This window comes from Orbicella franksi, chromosome 8 (assembly GCF_964199315.1).
Source record: "Orbicella franksi chromosome 8, jaOrbFran1.1, whole genome shotgun sequence".
NCBI lineage: Eukaryota > Metazoa > Cnidaria > Anthozoa > Scleractinia > Merulinidae > Orbicella > Orbicella franksi.
In genome coordinates this window covers 3,349,082-3,357,519 of record NC_138152.1, presented here as the reverse complement: position 1 = coordinate 3,357,519, position 8,438 = coordinate 3,349,082, and positions in this window count along the sequence as shown.

Below are 8,438 nucleotides of genomic sequence, written 5' to 3'. Positions count from 1 at the left end.
CATGCAATACAGTTGCTGAGTACTTCGGGATATGTAACAAAATCGCCATAGTTACTTTTCCGTCGTGCGTGACATTATAGGAACATGTTACATATCCTTTCTGGTTCATCCAGGCTGAAGTCCATGCAATACCGTTGCTGAGTGCTTCGGGATATGTAACAAAATCGCCACAGTTGTTTTTCCGTTATGCGTGACATTATAGGAACATGTTACATATCCTTTCTGGTTCATCCAGGCTGAAGTCCATGCAATACCGTTGCTGAATGCTTCGGGATATGTAACAAAATCGCCACAGTTATTTTTTCCGTCGTGCGTGACATTATAGGAACATGTTACATATCCTTTCTGGTTCATCCAGGCCGAAGTCCATGCAATACAGTTGCTGAGCGCTTCGGGATATGTAACAAAATCGCCACAGCTATTTTTCCGTCGTGCGTAACGTTATAGGAACATGTTACATATCCTTTCTGGTTCATCCAGGCTGAAGTCCATGCAATACCGTTGCTGAGCGCTTCGGGATATGTAACAAAATCGCCATAGTTATTTTTCCGTTGTGCGTGAAATTAAAGGAACATGTTACATATCCTTTCTGGTTCACCCAGGCTGAAGTCCATGCAATACCGTTGCTGAATGCTTCGGGATATGCAACAAAATCGTCATAGTTATTTTTTCCGTCGTGCGTGACATTATAGGAACATGTTACATATCCTTTCTGGTTCACCCAGGTTGAAGTCCATGCAATACAGTTGCTGAGCGCTTCGGGATATGTAACAAAATCGCCACAGTTATTTTTACGTTGTGCGTGACATTATAGGAACATGCTACATATCCTTTCTGGTTCATCCAGGCTGAAGTCCATGCAATACAGTTGCTAGGCGCTTCGGGATATGTAACAAAATCGCCACAGTTATTTTTCCGTCGTGCGTGACATTATAGGAACATGTTACATATCCTTTCTGGTTCATCCAGGCTGAAGTCCATGCAATACAGTTGCTGAGTGCTTCGGGATATGTAACAAAATCGCCACAGTTATTTTTCCGTCGTGCGTGACATTATAGGAACATGTTACATATCCTTTCTGGTTCATCCAGGCTGAAGTCCATGCAATACAGTTGCTGAGCGCTTCGGGATATGTAACAAAATCGCTATAGTTATTTTTCCGTCGTGCGGACATTATAGGAACATGTTACATATCCTTTCTGGTTCATCCAGACTGAAGTCCATGCAATACTGTTGCTGAGTGCTTCGGGATATGCAACAAAATCGCCACAGTTATTTTTCCGTCGTGCGTGACATTATAGGAACATGTTACATATCCTTTCTGGTTCACCCAGGTTGAAGTCCATGCAATACAGTTGCTAAGCGCTTCGGGATATGTAACAAAATCGTCACAGCTATTTTTCCGTCGTGCGTGACATTATAGGAACATGTTACATATCCTTTCTGGTTCATCCAGGCTGAAGTCCATGCAATACAGTTGCTGAGTGCTTCGGGATATGTAACAAAATCGTCATAGTTATTTTTTCCGTCTTGCGTGACATTATAGGAACATGTTACATATCCTTTCTGGTTCACCCAGGCCGAAGTCCATGCAATACAGTTGCTGAGCGCTTCGGGATATGTAACAAAATCGCCACAGTTATTTTTACGTTGTGCGTGAAATTATAGGAACATGTTACATATCCTTTCTGGTTCATCCAGGCTGAAGTCCATGCAATACCGTTGCTGAATGCTTCGGGATATGTAACAAAATCGCTATAGTTATTTTTCCGTCGTGCGTGACATAATAGACACATGTTACATATCCTTTCTGGTTCATCCAGGCTTAAGTCCATGCAATACAGTTGCTGAGTGCTTCGGGATATGTAACAAAATCGCCATAGTCATTTTTCCGTTGTGCGTGAAATTACAGGAACATGTTACATATCCTTTCTGGTTCATCCAGGCTGAAGTCCATGCAATACAGTTGCTGAGCGCTTCGGGATATGTAACAAAATCGCCATAGTTATTTTTCCGTTGTGCGTGAAATTAAAGGAACATGTTACATATCCTTTCTGGTTCACCCAGGCTGAAGTCCATGCAATACAGTTGCTGAGTGCTTCGGGATATGTAACAAACTCGTGATAGTGATTTTTCCGTCGTGCTGTTTCCAGAATCGCTCGGCATTTCTCGTAAAGAATTACATCATGTACTCGAGATTTCTATCGCTCTTGAGAACTTTGACATAATTTTTGAGATAATTTCCTGACTGCCCATAACATTAACTGATTTTCAAAGTGTCGGTGCACATGATCTTCGAATTCGAATACTAGAAAATTCAGATTATTTTTGGAATCGCTAAGCAACAAACATGTATACAGAGAATACCCTAAACAGGTTTCAATTAGGCTTTCCGCGGAAAATCTGAGAACATTTCTGACTCTCGGACATTTCTGGGCTGCTGGGCATAGTCCCCTCGCTTAGTGAATAACAGTGGTAACTGAGATTAGCGAAAACGTTTCATCTATACGTGCTCCGTAGCTTTACAAGAGTAAGAAATGTATCAAAAAGTCTAAGTTTTAAACTGGCGTTTGCGCCCCAGCCTAGAAAACACATTGTTTCAACGTTATTTTTTCTTTTAATCCAAATTCTTCACGTCAGTCGCGCGATTTCCCGAATCGCCGACTAGTAAAATGGTTTGTATCTTTCTGACACGATGGAATTGTCTTACAGTAAATTTAATTTCACACTTGAGGATTATGACACATTCGTGCAAAACTTGACGCGTTTTGTGGAACATAAACGATCACCGACAGGGATATGATTACACTGGAATGTTGTAAGCCACTGGATATCCCGTGGAGATGTAGGACTAAAAGTTCTACATCTCCACGGGATCCCAGGTCTGTTTTTTGGTTGCTAAGAACGTCTGGCTCGTTATGCTTCTTTTGAGCGAAAGCGTATGTAGCACGTTTCATAAGTTTTGAAAGCTTTTGGAAACATTACGAAGTAGCCATTAAAGCGCGCGCAATTGACGTGCAAATGATGTGGGTATCCAATTACAGGTGTCCAATTACAAAAGTTCAAATAAAATTGGATACCTGTAATTGGACACCCTCGTGATCGCGCGCCGATTACGTGGCAAATAGGCACGCGGAGAATCAATCACGATCGATAATTTCGTTATAGATACGAGTAAATGCGTAATGATTGAACCCAAATGTAGTAAAATATTACAACCTTAAACCTCAATTCCATCACTGAAATCTTCAATCAATAGTCAATCTTGATCCAATTTATTATTCATTTTCACATTTTAAGCCATTACTTACGAATAAAAAGTAGTTTTTCTCTCTTTGTTCATGTGTTTTTGTCATTGATATCACAATTGTCCTTATAAGTATTGAAACAAATCTTAAAAGTTATTTAATCTCGCGATTCAAGGAGAGAATGACTGCAATGTGGAAAATCTAAATCTTTCACTGGTATTTTAACGAATCTTGTATTTTCTGTGTCCTTAAATAGCGAAATCTCCCGAATCTGATACATTGTATCTTCACACAACGTTTCAAAGCGTTTCCCTTTCAAATTCAACCACTTCCTAGGATCTTCGTTCTTATAAGACGATCCACATGAGATGTCTTTGTTAGTTATAAGTTCACAAATGGAGGATGACATTCTCTCTTGGGTCTTAAGATAACACATGACCAAACATCAACCCGGGATATGATACCTGATTTGACAGTTCATAAGAAGTCCGAGAGAATGTTGCCAAAAATATTGTCTGGGAGAACAAATTTGGCCCCACTGGCATGTTAACATGTGGTTGCTATGGCAATGTCAAAAAACTTTAGTAGAGAAACGGGTCAAAATTGACAAACATATAGCGGCATAGAGCGGTATACGTTGTAAATGTTTATTTAAAGAATCGATCAATCACGCTTCATATCAAAAGGCTTTTCCCCTAGCATACATTGAAAAAAAAAGTATAGAAAGAGATAAAAAAAACACTTTCCTTCCTTTCACTCTCAAAGCATACGTAAACAGTTTAGACGCATTATAACTTAAGCTAAATAATAAATAGGAAACTAAGCCGTCAAAATGTACTGGCTTATTGTCTTAGTCTAATCTCAACAGTCAGCCCAACTGGACTTTAATATTTTATTTGTTAATCTATCGTCTAGGCTTTTTTATGGGTTTTCTGATGGTCTGTCAAATCAAAAATGCCGAGCTGACAAATCAAAGTCAGTGCCTGTTAGGATATGATGACGTTATTGCCACGTGATATGACCTCATCATGTCTTGCTGTCTCAAATAACTGCTGTCTGCACGGGGCTCAAAAATGTTTGTTTATGTTTGGTTTAGTCAGTGCCACAGTGCCGCAGGTGACATTTTCAATTTCACTTGGTGTTCTGTTAAAGCGAAACACATAGAAAGGGCCGCAGTTTCTCACTTGAATTTCAATGGACCTCTTGCGACAATTTGGCCCCCTGCGAAAGTACACATTCCTGGTTACTCTGCCTTCAGGCCACTGTAGGATGTGTACGATATAACCAGCCGGGCTCGCGAGTGCCACAACTCTTCTTGTTACATGAAGTACGTTGTTTGTTGAAAATAACAAAATAGAAACGTGTGTTATTGTAGCACAGTCTTGGTATAAGAACCTTTCTATTATTATTATTATTATTATTATTATTATTATTATTATTATTATTATTATTCAAGAACATTGAGGCTGAGTTTGACAAGAATTTTAAGAACGTATTACATTCCTCAGGCTGAGAGTAGATTAAGAACGTTTTTATTTTGCCAATCTGTATATTAATGACAAGTATAAAATAAAGGTAACAAAAAGTGTAAATTAACCCAAGTATTTAAGGACATGTTTTGTATAACATTAACCATGGTTTTGTCATTGCATGACACACATCTCGGTTAGTAATAATCAGCATGAAGTAGATGAAATGTTGTTCTATCTTGAAATCTGAAATAATTTAAATTGGGAGGCTTATTAGCAGCAGAGGGATTCGGTTTTTTTTATAAAGAGACAGCTTTTATTTCTGGTTTACAACTGAAAGATTTTTTTCTGTTAAAACATTTCACACTAAGATGGTACTTTTGTCTCCCTCGAACACATTATACACATAACCAATGTAGCCCTATTAACGGTTAACTTTTCTCGTTTGCATCACAATGTAATCTATCGTAGATACGAGACAAGTTCGGGCAAAACTACAAAATTGTCCGATATTGCCTCAAACACATGTTGGATTATATTGTAATAAAATGTTAAACGTTGACCGTGAAAAGGGCTATTCCAATTTCGCATCGCCCGTGTACCACCAATATCTACGTTTTTTTCTTTGAGCCTCGTTGCGACCAATGGTTAGTAATTCAACCTTTTGAGAGAAGGGTCACTCTCTGTAATTTCGCCTTCTTGTTGTTGTTGCTCTTCTAGTTTGTCTTGTTACAAAGAGAAGATTTTTGTTCCTGTGATGTAAAATAGTTTATAATTGAAATTTGAAATAAAGTGCCTTCTTGAGTGTGTTTACATATACATATTTTAGCTTTTCCATTGGCCAGTCAGGCTGAAATCGAAGTCCAATATCCTCCCTTTTGATTAAACGATAACAGAAACGTGCAAATGCTGGAAAAAAAAAATTGTCTTTAAAATTGAAATTTTATAAAACTTCAGTTGTTTATAACTTGGTGTTATCTTTCGTTTTACAGCATACAGCATAATTATTATTACAGTTATTAAAGCACAAACTCTGGCCCTGAAATTTTGCAACTTGATCATGGCATCTTAACGATGTGGAAACGTTTTATTTCTATTATTATTATTATTATCATTATTATTACTATTATTATTATTATTATTACTATTATTATTATTATTACTATTATTATTATTACTATTATTATTATTACTATTGTTATTATTATTGTCATTATTATTCTCGCTTACGTTGTTATCAGAGAATTATAAACGTCTGCTTTTACCGAATTTTTAACTTTCTAATGAATGAGCTAAAACTTAAGCCCGCAATATGGTCACGTGATACTGGTCAGTGGATACCTTGTTTTGACAGGTGTCAATTGACCATAAAATGGATTTCCGATATCAAAGATGTACGCTGTTAAGGTGGCCGAACACAGTTTTCGCGCGCGCTTTTGCTGATGCAATTCAGTGCGCGCACAAGGATTGCAAAAAACAAACATGCCGTCAATAGAGCGATCATTTTATTTACTCAACATCCGCACTATCTGTGCTATTTTTCTCTATAATTGAACGCAGTGTATTCATGGCTTTAGTCTTTTATCATAAATATATGTTAGAAAAGGTAAAGATGCAAAGAACTCAGCAATTCTCGGCTTTTTCTTTGTTACCGAAAGAACCCAGTTAAATGCAGCGCATGCGTAGTAAGTCAAAAAATTGCGATTGAATGAAAATTTGCACTCTCGGAAATATGCCTGTTTCTCGAGAACCACTCATTAAAATTTCACGAAATTTGGTACGAAAATACTTTAGGAAATAAGTAACTGGAGTATTGAAAATAATTTAACTTTAACAAAGGAAACTTTATATATTCCAGTAAAACTTCAACAAGGGGTAATCAAAGATCTCCCTGTTAAATTACTAGCAAAATGGTCTTAACTTATGAGAATCGTTACAAGCTTGATGCATGCAAATTATAAAGAAAATCTAATGACTAGATTTTCTACAAATAAAGAAAATCGATTTTAAAGGCCTGTTTATTTTTATTCGTGTTGTCATGGCAACGGCACATACGTCAGCTTAACCATCAAAAAACCAAAGTTTATGTTGTTAACTTGCTTGCTGCCATTTTTGGCGACCGGGGGATCAAGGGTTTTAGAGATAAAGGTGAATGAAACATAGGTATCAAAAACTGTGTTCAGCCACCTTAACTAAGGCCGCATGTCCTGTTAGCTGGAGTATGGCCGCCATGTTGTGCGACGTCGTCGTCGTGCGTACGCTCGCACGAGCAATACCGCTAGCCATTTTTACCTTGAGAAAAGCGATTTACGGGTTCCTATGAGTTACGTCACCTGCTTCAGCGTACTAGATTCCTCCTAGAATTGGAAGGATGCTTTTTTTTTTAATTGTGGGAATGCAAACGATAGCTCTGAGTTCAAATTTATGCATTTGACGCAGTTATTAATTTGAAGAGTTTCTCTCTCGTCGTAAATAATTTACAATAAAGTGTACTTAAGAAAATAATTAAGAAATAAGTTCAGAGCCAAATAACTCGGTTTGGGCCCTGGACCAAGCCTCTTAATTCACATTCTAATGGTTAACAAGTACATAAAAAAATTGCACAGGGAGAAACTATTTTACGCACAGGTAACGTAACTATTTATAAAACGAGAGAATGACCATTAGTTAAGATGTAGGAAGCGGAATTCGCAAGATGGCACGCATTTTTCGGTCTAGTTTCTCATGCTATGTTATTTGACAATTGGATCTCATGCATGATTTTCCTCTCTATTGGTGGTACTTTGCGTGGTTACTTCTATGCATAAGTATTTCACTGGCGTTCTATCTTTCCATCTTGTTTCGCGAAGTTTCCCATAGCAGGAAATGTTCCTGGTATTTTCCGCCCACGCCATACGTTTTCTAATAATTGTAATCCGTTTCCTAAGCGAACATCCCGCTCTCATCCACATTATTACCATACACCTTGGTCAACAAGAAAATAGAAAATTGTCGACTGAGAAAATAATTTTCTTAAATCAGCTAATTTAGATTAAAAAGAGGCAACATAAAAAAAAATGAGGTAGACCTACTAATGAGGATTTTAATATTAAAACATTTTGCCCTGGGGCTCACCTGCGATCATGTTCTCCCTTCCTAACTCAAAGACGCCTGATCCTAGGTTTCCATGGGACCAAAATAACAGTGGTAAACTCTGCCGCTTTAAGGAAGTCCTGAATCTTTTTTTAATTCAGATAGGAAACCTTAGAATAAAAATCAGTTTGGGCTTCCAAGATAGACTTATTAGAAGATAGATATAGCAGCATGAATTCGATATTGGATTAAATGGTTTGCTTAGAAGCATATGTTTACGTAAAAACTGAGGGAAGATGTGTTAAAACGAAAACCTTATTGAACGCTCAATGAAATTGAATGAATAAATAAATAAGATACCCCATTTAACAGCAGGTGGTATCAGTTTAATGGACTGATATATTATCCATGACTCACGCCTTCTGAGAGCAATTTCTTAGTATGGAGTTTAAATTAGTGTGGGACGCAAGCTGGTGCAAATTCAATGCTATGTTGGCTTCTCCTTAAGACGTTAGAATTGAAGTCGTCGGTTGAGGTGTTATCATGCGTTTGTCCTCGCTCTTCGTTTTTGCGTTATGGAATTTAATGATGCCTTGTCCAATCGACGCCAACGGTGAGTTGGAAAATTTTCTATTGTATCCATTTGTAT